General features: G+C 42.0%; 1 protein-coding gene and 1 long non-coding RNA gene across 12 annotated transcripts in view; one reads left to right on the top strand and one right to left on the bottom strand.

The window, feature by feature from the left end:
- The window catches only part of LOC101536302 (phospholipid-transporting ATPase IB), a 633219-nt gene that overhangs the window by 264194 nt on the left and 352906 nt on the right, over positions 1 to 16119 (top strand). The gene's annotated exons all lie outside the window — the stretch shown is intronic.
- Positions 638 to 14713, bottom strand: LOC131481592 (uncharacterized). Its single transcript, XR_009246430.1, has 2 exons — positions 14473 to 14713; positions 638 to 1118 (listed from the first exon to the last, which is right to left on the bottom strand). It is a non-coding gene; the product is annotated as an uncharacterized LOC131481592 (long non-coding RNA).

Below are 16119 nucleotides of genomic sequence, written 5' to 3'. Positions count from 1 at the left end.
AATCTGAGCAAGGAGTAGCTCCTTGGACAAGGTGGGCATGAGATAAAAGGAAGGGTTACAGGCCTGATGCAGTGGCTCAGTGGCTACATCCTTACCTTGCATGTGCTGGGATCCCATAGGGCACTGGTTCGTGTTCTGGCTGCTCCACTTCCCATCCAGCTCCCTGCTTACATCCTGGGAAAGCAGTCAAGGATGGCCCAAAGCCTTGGGACCCTGCGCCTGCATGGGAGACCTGGAAGAACTCTGGCTCCTGGCTTTGGATTGCTCAGTCTGGCTGTTGCAGCCATTTGGGGAGTAAACCAGAGGATGGAAGATCTTTCTCTCTGTCTTTCCATCTCTCTATAAATCTGCCTTTCTAATAAAAATAAATCTTTTTTTTAAGGTGGGGGTAGGGTGGGGGGGATCCTGTTCTGCTGTGTGTGTAGCTTGCCCTCTGTGAATTTCTTTTGTTTGGCAGGGACTCAGAGGTCGACTGAGCATGTGTGTTGAGGATGCCTTGACATTTAGTACCCTAGTGGAGAAGTAGCCACCTTTTGTGGGAGGAATGCTGTGCTCACACCTGTAAAGCCTTTAGCTCTTCCCCAGAGACGAGACCTTGGAAAGTTCTTTTGGAGCCACACAATTATTTTAGTCCTGCTAGTTCGACCATGCTTTGATGTTTAAGTGAGAAACTGCTTATAATTTAACCTGAGTCAATATGCCGAGTCACAGTAGTGTGTTGGTGCTGTCTGAGAATGTGTGTTTCTCCAAGAGTTGAAAAAGCAGGTCCTGCTGGTGCATTTTGTTCAGCTTGAGGTTAGATTTCTCCAGTGCTTGGTAATCTTCTATTACAGCCCTTGGAGATGCAGACAGATCTGGCCAGGTACCCTCCATTTGCAAGCAGAGTCATGATTTTGGTATTTTCTGTGTCTATGCCAGGTTAGTAACTTCTTTTTCAGAATGACATGTGAGTGAATTTCTTCCATCCTACAGTGTTCATTATGTATTGCACATCAGTGCCCAGGAGCCTGCTTTTCAGGGGTCTTGTTTTCTACATTAGTGTGATTTCTAAGACTAGCAGAGTGGATCATACATACATCATCACACCTGACAGCTTTTTGAATTCCAGCCTGGTCCTGCTTTCCAAAAGGAGAGAGAGCGAGAGAATGGGTTAGAGTAGAAATTTTTTCTGTAGGCATTAAAATTAATTTAGCCATTCCTACTATGGTCTTTCAATAAGTCACAAAATAATTACATGACAGTAATGATGAAGATGTAATAGCAGCCACTTCATGTGCTGTTCAGCCTGGAATTGATCCTCCCCATGGACCTCAGACTCCCCTCGAGCAAATATGAGGAGATACGATAATTAAGGAGATGGAAAAGAACCTAAATCCATCTTCCTGTTCAAAAGGGATTTGAGAATTTATTTTGACAGGGATAGAGGAGGAAAAGGAGGAGGAGGAAAGAGAGAGAGAGAAAAAGAGAATGACATGCTCCCATCCACTGGTTTATTTCCCAAATGTCCACAACCATTAGGGCAGGGCCAGGGCTGACCAGGGATGAAGCCAGAAGCCTATAACTCCTTCCAGATCTCCAGTGTGAGTTGCAGGAGCCCAGTCATGTGGACTTGCTGCCTCCCAGGATACACTTTAGCAGGAAGCTGGAATCAAGAATGGAACTGGGATCTGAATGCTGGAACCTGGTTTGGGATTTGGGTGTCCCAAGAAGTCTCTTAGCTGTTAAGCCCAACAAAGGTCAGCCCCAGGGTTTAGGGATTTATGGAGTAAGAAGAAATAAAATGTCACTGGGTGAAACTAAGTGACAGAGTAAGTGAGTAGGAAAGAAGTGTGGAAGTACCTTGAACACACACATGAACAACTCTTGCTTTTCCATGTGCTGCATGTTTAGTGTTGGCCACTGATAAGCCATTGTAGGTGTGCATTTAATAGAACCAAGAAGTACTCTTTAACCTGAGTTAGTCTGTGTAGAATCCAGTCACAATTTTGACTGTAGCTGGTTCTGTCTGATTTTATCAGGAACTGAACAAAGACAGCTCAGCAGATTTTTAGCAAAGAAGAACAATTATGGAATAGCAAGTTACCATGCAATTGGCAGGTGAGTGACTATTATGGGCTGTTACTTTGTTACGGAGCTAAGAAAAGCTCACTGTTAAGCAAGAAGAGGGAGAATCTTCTTTTGTTCGTGGATTCACATATAAGTTTGTCCGTGGGAAAGTCTTGCATCCATGGAGTTTAGGTGTGAGATCAGTTCGATCTTATAGGAAATGAACTAAATCAAGATCATGGGGAAGTAAAGAATTGCTCACAAATGTAACCACCTTAATGCTTACTGTGATTGGGAGAAGAAAACTTAACTGTAGTAGTATGGCTAAAAGTCAAAAGTAAACTTCAGCAGGAAACATGTGAATTTAAAGTAAATTCGCTGTGTCAAGCTGAGCTGCAGACTTCCAGCTAGCAGCTGTATTGGGAGACAGAATTGCTGAGTTGTCAGAAGAGCCGGCAGGTGTCCTCAGGGGACCTAGCTGCAAGTGGGAATTGTGCTCCTGATGGAGGAGGCATCAAATAAATTGGACTCATGAATATTAATGATTTCTTAAAAGTAAACACACTAACTGCAAATCACCAGTCCTTCAAAATGGGGCCTTTATGCTCTAATTGCTATAAATACGGTTAGGGTCTATAGTATAATCAGTCCCACAGTGTAATTGTGCAGTCAGCCCAAAACTAAGGTAGAAAAAATACAAAATCTAGCAAGTAATAATTTGTTAGATTATGAGTTAAATGATCTCTTAAGGCCCTCTGAGGGAGCTTGGACTAATGAAGCCTTCTTTTAAATTTTCCTTCACTGAGCAGTGCCATGGGAAATCAATCCATGCACCTTGGTTTACCTCTCTTGCTGTCTCGTGTTTTTTAAGTCCTGTGGTGGGCATCCCTTGCATTTGCTCTTGTCCATCCATTCAGGTTTGTTCCCAGTTAAAAATGTTAATTCTGTGATCTCCGACTATGCCCAGGAAACAAAGAAGCGCTGCTGACATTCACCCTAGCGTTTAGCATTTGGTTGAGACACGGTTGAAGCTATTACCTGGGGTAGAGTGTTGCTGCCTGGAACACAGCTGTCTTATAGCAGAGTCCCTGGTTTTGAGTCCTGGCTCTACTTCTCATTCCAGCTTCTGCAGACGAGCAGCCTGGGAGGTAGCTGGTGATGGCTCAAGTTCTTGGGCGTCTTCCGCCTACATGGAAGGCCCAGGTGGAGTTCCTGCTCTCAGCTTCTGTGTGGCCCCAGCCTTAGCTGTTACAGGCATTTTGGGGAGTGGATCTGGAGCTAGAAATCTCTCTATTCCTCTGCCTTTCAGATAAATCTAAAGAATCAAATTTAGTGCTGCAGAGAAACAATTAGGAAGACTTCCTTCCTTCTTCTTTCTTTCCTCCTTCCATTCTCCCTTTCTTTTCTTCCTTCCTTCCTCTCTTTCTTTCTCTATCTCTCCTTCTTTCTTTCTTTCTCTTTTGCTTCCTTCCTTCCTTTCTCCCTCCCTCCCTTCTTTTTCTTTCTTTCTTTCTTCCTTCCTTCCTTTCTTTCTTTTTTCTTTCTTTCTTTCTTTCTCTCTCTCTCTCTCTCTCTCTCTCTCTCTCTCTCTTTCCTCCCTCCCTCCCTCCCTCTTTCTTTCTTTCTTCTGCAAGATGTATCTCCTGAAATTGCGCTGAGAAATGCCCCCTCATTTTAAAAAGTAGAGGACCAATGCTAAAGAGAAAATTGAATTTACGTTAACGTGTTTGTGCTTCTCAGTGTCCTTAGCTTGTGTGAATCTTGAATTGTGCTCCAGAAACTCTACATGTTGAGGATGTAAGACCAAAGTGACCATGCACAAGGACTTCAGTCTCTTGGAGGATGACTCACTTAACATTTTAGATAGTTGTATGTATTTATTCAAGAGGCAGAGACAGTCTCAGTACTTCCATCCACGGGTTCATCCCAGATATCCCAACACCCAGGAAGCTGGGAGCCAGGAACCAGCTCTCCAATGTGCGTGGCAGGAACCAACTACTTTAGCCTCCCAGTGTGTGCACTGGCAGGAAGTTGCATCAGAATTGCTTCAAGGACTCCAGCCCAGGCACTCTAATACAGGAAGTGGGCATTGCAACCAGAGTCCTAATTGTTAGGCTAATTTGTGCCCCAGTAGAGTGTTTTAAAGGCGGAAACTCCTAAGTAGACACAGAGTGTTGTGGAAATAAGGGCTAACTTAAAAATGGAGCAAACTGTGGCTGGGGATAATTTGAGCTGAAAATGTTGGAGAGACAGTACATGGTAGGTAGGGTGAGGGAGGAGAGAGGTAGGAATGCCAGCGGGATAGGGAGGAGGCATGAAAGATCCTGTTGCGGAATGTGAGCGAGATCATACCAGACATGTCAAAGATTTATTAAGAAGTCTTTATTAATCAAGTTTGGTGATAATAGAGCACAATAGTAAATCACAAATCCATACGGCAATGTAACCAATCATAATCCAACCAAACATAATCCCTAAAGGAACAAATGGTCATTATCCTTAAGTCCATCCATGAAGCCGAAGACCTATGTCTCAGCTTCCCCAACAATGTAAGTTATCCTAAGAGACATGCAACAAATAACCTGGGCACACTTACAAAACTTTAGACATTCACCTTCCCCTGGCTTCTCTGCCCACATTCCACTACTGCTAGGCTGCACCTCTCCTGGAACTCCTGATAGTACTCAAACCAGAAACAACAGTGGTATGTCCATTGTCCCATCTAAGCAGTACACAGGGACCAAGCTCAGGGGATTACCTGTCCTGGGTCAGTCAAGAGTCAAGGTGCCAGAGTAATGGAATCACCTGGCCAGAAAGAGAGCGAGAGCCCCTGCTTCATGGGCCTTTTAAAGGGGCTTGTGAGGGGAGTGGTTACACAACAATGCAACACCGTCCCCTCTCAGTTTATAGATGAGTCACAGGTGGGCAGGAGCGAATATCGAAGTGTTGTGGGCTAAGGGGTTGATTAGTGCTCGTTGGAATGGGCAGGAACAGGAACTGGGCTTGTAGCTAAAAACACCTAGATTAATTGGATTTACCTGCATCCAATATTCTGGCTAAATTAGGACGTGGCTGGAGTGATTGAGGATGGAATTATCATTTCATTGCTGTTAGGACCCACCTTCAGGACAGAGAGTAGGGGACACAGCCAAATTTCATTTGCCCACTGTCAATGGGTGCTGGCTATCACTGGCTGCACCCCATAACAATCCTTCCATAAGGGAAATCGCCATCATTTCGAGAAGGTATGCTAAATAATTGCACTTCTGGCTGTGTAAGTCTTTATTCCTAATGAAAGAATAATTGTGTTCAAGTGAGTTTTGGGATATGGCATCCTAAACCTCCCTTTGTGAGCTACTCAAGTCATAACCCTATGAAAATCGCCGAGGTGTCCTCCTGCCAGGAGACACACTTAATTCAAGAGAATGCAGAGTTTTCCAAGTTTAGATGAGCATGGAATCCTTGTAATATCCCACACAATTCCTGTTAAATGGTTTGGGAAGTGCTGTCTGCTGGGGTCTGAAGAGCAGCTGGAGAACTTGGCTGAGGCCCGGCCTTAGGAAGTCTCAGGCAACGCCTGAGATTTTAAATTTTCCTCTGTGTCTTCACACCCCCTTTGGGAAATGGAATTGCTGTAATTACACTGAGCTCTGTGCTTTGGAGAGACATAAAAGGAAGAGCTGGACCCTATCCTCAAGGGGCTCAGCACTTAATGAGGAGACAGAAATGCAAAATATCATGAAGCCTGGGAAGGCTGTTTAATCAGAGTATTTGCAGCATACTTTCAACAGGGACAAAGTGCTCGCTGCCCTCCTGAGGGGATTCAGCGCGGCTTCCTGTCTCGATTTGCATGCCTGGAGGTTGAATGACGGTCAGTCACGGTGGGATCCAGGACTCCTGGAACCAGGACTGGAGTTGGCATGAAACACATGCAAGGTGGGACTGACAGGAGGTGGCGATTTTGGAGCTAGGAAGAAATATTTTCAGTTTAGAAACTTTTGTCTCAGACAGCTTACAATTAGGTACCCTTCCGGTGGCCCCAAGAATCCTGCTAGGGAGTGAGTGAGTGGCCTAGTAGTTGGCTGATATGCAGCCAAGTTGCTCATGGCTTGTGTCAAAATGCCTGGGTTTTGCAAACAGCTGCCTCCCCATCTCTGACTTTCTGATAACATGCATTGTGTGGGTCCATCAGTGGTGCTGAAGTAATTGGGTCCCACATTGGGAGACTGGACTGAAGTTTTGATTCCTAGCTTTGACTTCTAATAGAGACTGTTGTGAATATTTGAAAGCTAGGATAGGATCTCTGTCTGTCTCTCTCTCATCAATCAGTTAGTCAATCAAGGTTTTAAAATCCCTGCTGTCGGGAAGCCTTTCAAGACCATAGAAAGAGTGAGGAAAAAGTACAATATATCCTATCAAGATCAAATCTGGTAATTCATAGACAACAGACTCAAAGCGGCACTAAACAATAGTAAAACTACTATACCAATACATGAGGGGGAAATCGGGTGTGATCCTGACAACCTCTTAACAGGAGGTCATGTGCGTGGAGCACAGGGGGGCACTCCAGGGTGGAGCAGGTGGCAAGGAGAAAGCCTGGATCCCAACCATGAAGACTCCCAGACCTTCACCACAAACTATTAATACGAGCAACAAGGACTATATCCCAACTGCCAAGGAGGCCACAGGGAATTGGATGCCCTTGGAGGCCGAGTACTCTGAGGTCACCCACCCCCAACCGGAGCTTCCGCAGGGGATGGAAGAAGTCCAAACACTACCGTGCAGAAACCAACGTCATCGGAAAGACAACCAGAAGCCCTGAGCGGTCCGCAGAAACAGAAGAACAATAAACATCCTTCGGGACCAGGGAGGAGAGCTTTCTCTGGTCCGAGCCTGGCTCCACCTCTGGACCCCCACCCTCCCTTGCAATGACCATCAGGATCTCTCCGAAAACCCCTCATAGCAAACAAACAATCATACGAACTAAAAAAACTTAAAATAAATAGACAAACAACAAAAAGTAGAGCTTGGAATCTGACAGGAAAGAGCTGGCATGGATTGGCTCATGCCTCGCTGTGTGGGACACAAAGATTAGTCACTCTTCGCCATGGTGTTGGGGACTTTCCTGCACACCCCCCCCCAAAAAAAAATGTTCTGCACCTTAATTGTCGACCAATGTCTTGTTAGAGTTACAAGCCAGTCTAGATTATCCTAAAATCTGCCAAGATCAGCAAAATTATACTTCAACACAACAAATGGCTAAATACTAAAATGAAATAGACACGAGACAACTGAATGGTACCTTATAGCCATTTTAAGGTATATAGCAGCCGGTCCTGTATACAAAAATTGAAATGTCAATGAGCAAATCATAGGTTGTGGTTAAGAACTTGTTTTTTGTTTGTTTTTTTTTTTAACACACTGGTTACGCAAAACCATGTCAATTCCATAATGTTACAAATTGCTGTTAATGTTATATTGGGACTCTTAATTGACTGGGATGATATTCTACCAGCTCTAACTTTGGACCAAAAATGGTCTCCCCAAGAAACTGTTCAACCTATCTGGACAATAAGTAGCTGTACTCTATGCTTGGTATATGTTTGTAAGGAAAGAATCTTGATTGAATTTGAACTGTAATACTGCACCAAGGTGGAGGAATCCACCAGGGGGTAGGGGTGTGGGGAGGGGTGGGGGGATTCCCAGAGCCTATGAAACTGTCACATAATGCATAATAATTAATAAAAAATAATTTTAAAAAATCCCTGCTGTCTCTACCTTGACTCTTACGAGATCCAGAGCAAACATCAAGAAACATGAGCGGATGGACTCAGTTATATTTTACAATGTGTAGGATCCTCATTGTGCTCAATACTAACCTCTACTTTTTTGGTCCCACAAATAATATCTGTTCTATTATATGCATGTGGGAACCTCATGACAAGCCCCATGATGGATGCTGTCCCTGTAACCAACAAGCCACACACAGTTTGTGAAACTTTCTTTTTCATATTTGCTTCTTCTAATTTGTCAAATATTCTTACTTTTTTCCAGAGGATACCATCTTGATTTTAAAAAAATCTAACATTTGCATAAAATAGATACGACAAGTATGATGCAGTTGTGACGTTGTCATGTAACTTGGGAACTCCAACGTGGTCTTCTCCACTACCATCTTTCTCCCTTCACTCCTGTTCAACATATGAGGTTGAAAATCTGTGTGATTAAGACATTTCTTGACATCATAAGTCTGTTTTCCTACTTATTTTCTACATTTTCTGAGTGATTTTTGGTGATGGTTGTTTTCCACAACAAAATCTTGAATTGACCTTTTATTCAGGAAGTGAAGTCATGACCTCATTTTGTTTTGCACCCTGGGCCCAAGGCATCCTGTGAACAGTTCGTACTCCAGTCCTTGATCAACATCAAGTCCAGTTGTCTTCTGTTCTTCAAGCACCCTGAGATGTGGGTCTGTGTCTGGCTTTTCTGTTTATTTCTTTCATCAGTTTACGAATGCCTCTACCTCTAGCACACCATCTCGTTTGCCATAGCTTTGTAGTAAATTGTGAGGGTCCTTCTGGACTGGCTTTTTCACTTTGCTCTTTGATATAAACATTCTGTTGAGATTCAAGTAGATTGAATTGAGTCATTTCCTGAAAAACCCCAGACATTTCTATGATATTAAGTCATATGAGCCATGATCATGAAAAATTTAGTATTTCCTTGCTGTCAAATAACAATTCATAATTCTTCCTTGAAAATCTTCCATAATAATTTTTGATTTGCATCTAAGTAGCTAATGCTTTGCTATACCATCATAAATGACTTTAAATTTTAAAAAAAATTCTACCTATACACATCTGGCATTTCTAAATAGAATTTATTATAGTGCATTGTTTTGTGGTCTAAGGACCTTGTTAATTGTATCTAGTATGTAAATACCTTTGAATTTTTAAATGTGACTAATGATAGCTTTATTGTAAAGCTGGAAAAATTTTCTTCTTGACTTAAATTTTTTTTTTGTTAGAAGACTTAGTGAGTCAGTTGCTATTTTCTGTTTCTGTAATAAGTAAAAGACTTCTCTTATTCTTTTTTTAAATTATTTATTATTTTTAATTCATTAATTATGACTTCTCTTATTCTTTTGAAGTCAGTCTATTATGTTTTATTTTTTCCTGGAGCTTTATTCATTCTGTTGAATTTTAAAATGTGTTGACTTAATATTGTCCACAATTCTGATTTTCTTTATGATTGTGGTACCTCTCATTTGTATTCCATTTGTTGTTTATTTTTATAACTTATTTACTAAATAAATATTATTGGGAATTAGCCTTTTCAAAGTGCAAAGCCAACGTTTCTTGGCTTTGTGATAGACATTGTAAATATGCCAAGTGTACCAATCCATTTTTTAGTGTTGCGTATCAGTTTCTTTTTAATGTGTGTTTTTGTATATTAAAAGCATTCATCATTGAACTGGCTTCTTGATTGTCAATAAGAAACTCAGATTTTGACTTTAGTTAATGCATTTGTAATTTTTTCCTGGCTCTTAAGGCCATCTTCTGTTCAGAAATTAAAAATTTAAAAACTTCTAACTGTAATGTTCCTTGGGTTGCAGTCTAATCAGACTCTAACCTCAAATCTGGAATTGTATTCTGACTTACGGTATGAAATATGACTCCAGCACAGTGGTTTTCAAATTCCAGCTTCATGATAAGGTCTCCTAAAACATTTCTCAAAGACCCTATGGTCCAATCCCTTATTGAATCCTACATTTAGGAGTAGGATAGTGGGTTTACACCCTCAAAATGTTTGTTTTTCTGAACCGTCACAAATAGTTCTTGAGTGGCAACTAGGATTGGGAACCACCGATTTAAACAAATTTGTTTTTCTAAGTAGCTACCTGATTGTGCCAACAGCATTTCTTGAGCAGTGTTTTCCTTCCTTGGTGATTTGCAATTTCCCCTTTACCATGTGTGACACTTAGGGAACCCAGGAGTAGCTGTGGCTCTCTGGTGCTTTAGTAACATCACCCAAACAATGATGATGGTTTTCTTTTTCTTTTCTTTTTTTAAGATATTTATTTTATTTTTATTTGAAGTAAAGAGTTACAGAGATGAAGAGAGGCAGAGTGAGCAGAGAGAGAGAGGAGAGAGAGCTTCCATCCACTGGTTCACTTCCCAAATGGCAACAACAGCCAGAGGTGAGCCAATTTGAAGCTAGGATCCAGAAGCTTCATCTGTGTCTCCCACGCAGATGCAGGGTCCAAAGGCTCTGGGCCATCCTCCACTGCTTTCCCAGACTTCTAGGAGGGAGACGGATAGGAAGTGGAGCCAGGACTCGACCTGGTGCCCATGTGGGATATGGGTGCTACAGACAGAGGTTAGCATGTTATAGCTCTGCGCTGGCCCCATGATTAGTTTTCTAACGTGTATTAGGATCTGTTAATACTCATTGTTGCTCTTCTAAACAATTTTTTATGTAGTTAACCTTTATCTTCAGAAAATATAAGTTTTTGTCCCTAAAAATATCATTCATAGGAGGATCAGTTATATATTATTACTTTTTCCATGTAATTTCTGCCCCTTTGTTAGGATAACGCAACAGTCCTCCAAAGATTATAGAAAATATGTATTATGAATTATATTTTAAAGTAAAAAGGTCTGTTTGGCATGGCTTAGGTGTGTGAGAAAACATAGTGAATGGGATATATCTGGAGAAGCTGGCCTGGGAAGGAAAAGTTGGGGGGGATGGGGTGAGACTTTCTTTTCCCCCACATCTGTTCAATGTCATGTGTGAGGCGGTACTGTTTGCCTCAAAATCCAACAAAACGTTTTCAGGTGTGCACCGAGAGTAACTGTTTTTCTCACACTATGGAGTGGATTGATGCTAGGCTCTGTAGCGGGATCTGAAGTAGTTCTGTTGCTGAGCCGCTTCCCTGAGCCCCTGAGCCATCCTTTGGTCCTAGGGAACTAGCAGGGTGGGCATTGTGCCTGGTGGTTGCTGTGGGGTCGTCCTTTGGATGGGCACTCCTTCTACAGGGATGGTTCATTTCTGCTCCTTGTCTGTGCCCTTGGTCTGCAGACTTCGAAGGTCACGTCTTTGGACTTCGATATTCTGCATCTGTCTTTTTGGGAGACATACCCCACACATGTTACTGCATGTCACATTGTGTAGAGAGTTCAGTGAAATGCTTGTGTGGTATATGTTTTGATGACACTGTGATCCTGAGAAGTTTTATTCAGCTAATATTTTTCTCTGGAGTACATCTTGGCACCCCACTGCATTTCAAAGAAGCCTCCGAAACTGGCACCAGTTTAGTAACGTTAAACACCATCTTACTTGAGCATGATGTGCACAGGTGGAGAATGCAGGGCCCAATCTCTCAGTGGACCAGAGTCATTTATGTAAGTGCTGTCTGAGAGTTGGAAGAGGTGTGTGAGAGTGGAATTATTGCAAGAACCCGAGTCTCCATTAATTAAAGGAACACTTAACCTGTGGCGAATGGTCTAATTTCTTCTTCAGTACAGCTTCTAATGTGATTGAAAACATTGCTGTTGTTGCAGTTGAGTGCCGTGGGGAGTTGGTCTGGAGATGGTGGGAGGCAGAGACTTCTGCACTTGTTGAGGTGGAGTGTTTCCTCCACTGTAGTTCTCCCCCACGGTAAAGAGGTGAAGACACATATCAGGGGAGTTGTTGGATGAACAGCTGTCAGATACCTTTGACTTGGAATAATAGATTCCTAAGAACTAAATTTAAGCATCAACAAGTTGCTTCCCAAGCTCTTGGCTCCAAACTGAATCTCCAAAGGAAATAATATACTGTTAAATCTTATGGCATAAGTATTTAACTATCCTCTCTAGTTTAAATCTATGGTTGTTAAAGGTTTATTGCACTGAATGTGGTATGGTACCCACCATGTAATTTATGCTTTGTTTTTAAGAATATTTGTGCACAGAATTTAGCGAAGGCTGGAGCTAACTTCTCAATGAACTGGATGATAGTTGAAATGACTTGATTGGCCAGGAATTGTCTGTATTGGTTGAGGAAATGATTTTATGTAGAATACCCTAAAGATTCCACTAACAAAGATGTAAAACTGATATGAATCAGTAAATTTGCAGAATTCCAAAAAATGAATAGAATTCCTGTTTAGTAATAAAATACTATCAGACAAGAGATAAAGAAAATAATAATTTCATTTATAATAGCATCAGAAGAAAAATACTTAGGAATACACGTAACCAAAGAGATGAAAGACCTGTATGCTGAAGACTATAAAATGTTGAAAGGCGTTGGAGAAGACACAAAGAAATACAAAGATGTCCTGTGTTCAAGAATTTGATAGAATTAACATCATTAAAATATTCATGACACCAAAAGCAATCTATAGACCCAATATAATCTCTATCAAAATTCATATGACATTTTTCACAAATAGGAAAAAAATCCTGACCTTCTTCTGGATCCACAACAGACCATGACTAGACAAAGCAATCTTGAGCAAAAAGAACAAAGCTTAATTCACCACACTATCTCAGAATTTCCTACCAAGTTATCATAATTAAAACATCATGGTACCAGCATAAATACACACACAAAGAGATCCATGGGGCATAATAGAGGGCCCCGAAGCGAAGTCAGACTCTTCTTGCCAAGTACAGCAGCATTTCATATTTGAGAATCCTTCAATGAATAGAATAGAAACTCACAATGTCTGGAATGCAACCAACCCCATCACGTGGAACCCAGGGCCCAATGTTGACTTTCCATGTGCCTTGGTTTCCTGATTCATAAAGTAGGCATCATGGTGAAACTTTAGGAAAGTTGGGAGGACTCACTGGACCCAGAGGCGTGAATGTGCAGAGGCCTGTGCAAGACAACCCACGGAGACTGCAGTGCCAGCATTGGACAGGAGGGAATGGTTCCTACAGTGTCGCTTTACTTTAGGTTGACCGTAATTAAGGGAGGCTTAGTGATTTGTACTTTTCTTTAAAGCTTGATTATCTTTTTTTTTTTTTTTATTAAAAGTCTCAAAGGATTCAAATGACTGAGATTTATAGCCTGTTATTAAAGTGTTTTCTTCATGCAGGGTATCAGTTGTCCAAAGAAATGGGAGAAAAACCCAGACCTGGGAGCTACACTAGCTCTTTGCCTCTAAAAGCCGTATCAAATGAACAGTGGACCAATCTTGGGTGTTCATATCAGGAAACCCAATATGAAACAGGAGGAGGAGGAGTCTGTGTCCCCCAGTGCCTGTCTAGAGAAGGTGGAGGTTGGGGAGGGGCTGAGACGCTGAAGCCTGTGAGCAGCATGATTAATGAGCAGATCCAGTGCACCGGAGCATCTCCTCCTTCCTGTCTTGGAGACAGACTTTGTGCCCCTGTGTCTCGTTCTGCAAAGGGGTAGTTACTCGCTCAATCCCTGGGAGGGGTGAACCAGATGCCAGGCCAGAAGTAGCCACCCCGGGGGGGTGAAGAGGAACCCCTTCTCCAAAGGAGGGATAATGCGCAGCGTCAACCACATGCCACCTAGAACAGTTCGGCCCCTTCTGATAGTTTTCTAAAAAGAGGTAGAAATCTATGTTTAGGTAGGATTTTCCAGTCCAGACATGTTGGAAACCAATTCTGATCTTAAAGTCCACTCTGGAGCCCAATGAATTCCTATCATTTGGTTAGTCTAGGCTGAGAAGCCACCAGGCTGCAATGACTTGCAGTGGAAAGAAAATATTCATTGTGCACATAGCACCTGAGTGTTGAGTATTGACACGTATTGTTACTAGAACATTGAAGAAATAGATCCTGTAATGTCTGCTTTCGGTTATCAGGGCATACCTACTGTAAGTTAACACATAAATTACCTTTTCTCTTTACCAGAAGCAATCGTTGTAAGTAAACACTGGCCCAGATTTGGCAGATGGCTACTGCGTAAAATATTTGGAATGGCGCTGAGCTTTTTGGATTTCATTAAATCAATGGTATATTACTTTTTGTTACTCTGACATTTAGTTGGCAGTGCAGATTCAAATCCAGAATGCTCCAAAGTGCTCTGAAGTCTGAAATGAAGGGCTTGCTTGATGCTTCAGAAGATTTTAGATTTTGAAACATTTCAGATTTAGGTATGTCTGAGCAGTAAAGTCAGTGTAGGCATTCTAAAATCAATTATTTAAAAAATCTTGCAATCTGAAATACTTCTGGTCCCAAACATCTTTGGAGACTTAAATTCAGTGAAGCCTTAGGAGCTAATAAAGGTATTTGGATAATGGAGTCATGGGGCATCTAAGCCCACTGGCATGGATGTGCATAATAACTTGTCAGAAAGTGATTGTTGCTTGAACGACTAACTGTCCCAGCTGTCGGTTACCTGGCTTTTGCTATAAAATCCCATAAATTGTCTTTGAGAAACAGTCATTACACTTTGTTTCCTTACCTGCAGATGCTTGTCTAGAACGGTCAGTATCAGAGCCACAAAAAGGACTGCTAGCCTCACTCTGATCTGCCATCTTCTGGACAGAATTACCAAGAGGCACAAGCACAGGATTCACTCTGGTTTTAGATCACCAAAATCCAGAACAAAAGCATGCTGCTGTGGCCACTTCCTGACCCAGAACTCAAACGAGCCCACCACCCCACCCTCTTTCCTTGAGAGCCATTCTGTAGTTCACTGTCACCTTCAGGCTCTCTGATTGCCAAGAGACAAGAAATCCCACCTGGTTCTGCTTCAGGAGCCCCCCCCCCGCCCCAGTGGTGACCTGTGGCTGGTGGGTATTGATGTCTTACCTGTATACAATTTTGTGACATTATTCCATCACTGCATTCTTTTTTGGTGCTTATGAAAAATTAAAAGTAGCAGGCTCCATTGTAGGAGCAAAGATTGTTAGAAAAAAAGGCAGATGATAAAAAAGAAGGTCCCCTTTCATAAAAAGTCATTTCACAAATTGCTCCCTTAGGAAGTTGTGTATGTGCTGCCCTTTCTGTGTCTGGGAGGTCCAGGAGTCACTCGAGGCAAATTTGCAGACGCAGTGGAATTCGCTCTGCAGATTGAAGGAGGTGATCCTTGGAAACCTAGCTAGAAAATGTTCTTTCAAAAAGCTATCGATTGTGCTGATTGCAGTCACAGCAGGTTTCAACCTGCAGTCCAAGACTGGAACTGGAGAGAAGTTAAGATCAACAGGCATTCTGGGATCAAGTTTCATTTAATTAGAGTTTGCTGCCAAGTCATGATTCGGAGGCTAAATTGCATGCCAGGTGCCTTTCAGCAGTGGCCAGTATGAGCAGGGGAGAAGCTGGAGGGATGCTCTGCCCGTCTGCCAGGGTTAGTATTGCACTGAGTCCCAGGGTCTTGCCCTGAGAAAAGCTCTCTAGGTCGTGCTGGAGATAGAATGCAGCAAGGTAGACAAAGGAGGGAGAGCCATCAAAGTGGAAAATTCAAGTAGGACAACAACTTTTGTAGTCCTTTATCAGGATGGGGGGTGGAAGGGGGAGAGAACAGTAAGCTGACTGATTTTTTGAGGTCGTTTTTCTAAGAAACATACAAAATCTTCTCTCAGGCACCATCTCCTTTTGTAAGGCAAACTTGAAGCGTCCCCTTGCCAGCTTTATTATGCCATTGAATTAATAATGCTGTAAAGACTAGATCAGAAGTCAATTTGGCAGCTGCGCCTTTGGGGAAATTTTTGGGAGAGTGACCTTCCATTTCTAATAAGCATGTTATTACATTTAGAATCAAATTACTGAGAGCCCAGCTACCCTCTTGAACTTGCAATAGCCATTTTTTCCTTTTATATTTTTAATGAACTAGAGAGAGAGAGAGAGAGAAACTCCAAGGCTTTTACTATCAGACTGTTTCGTTTCAATAATTTAAAATCTTTCAAATCTTAGAATTTGTAGAAATCTTCTATAAAGCATTCTTTTATTTTTCATTAAAGAGGAATGGGAGAAGCTATTACATTCCCCAGTTTTATGTTTGGATGCTTTCTTAGCATAAAGTACACCCTCACTGGTGAAATATTCCCGTGATCCTAAATTTCATGTGGAATATTAATGATCCAAATAGTCTGGTGTGTTCTGCAACAGA

Source organism: Ochotona princeps, chromosome 12 (genome assembly GCF_030435755.1).
Source record: "Ochotona princeps isolate mOchPri1 chromosome 12, mOchPri1.hap1, whole genome shotgun sequence".
NCBI lineage: Eukaryota > Metazoa > Chordata > Mammalia > Lagomorpha > Ochotonidae > Ochotona > Ochotona princeps.
This window is presented reverse-complemented; position numbering and strand designations above follow the sequence as displayed.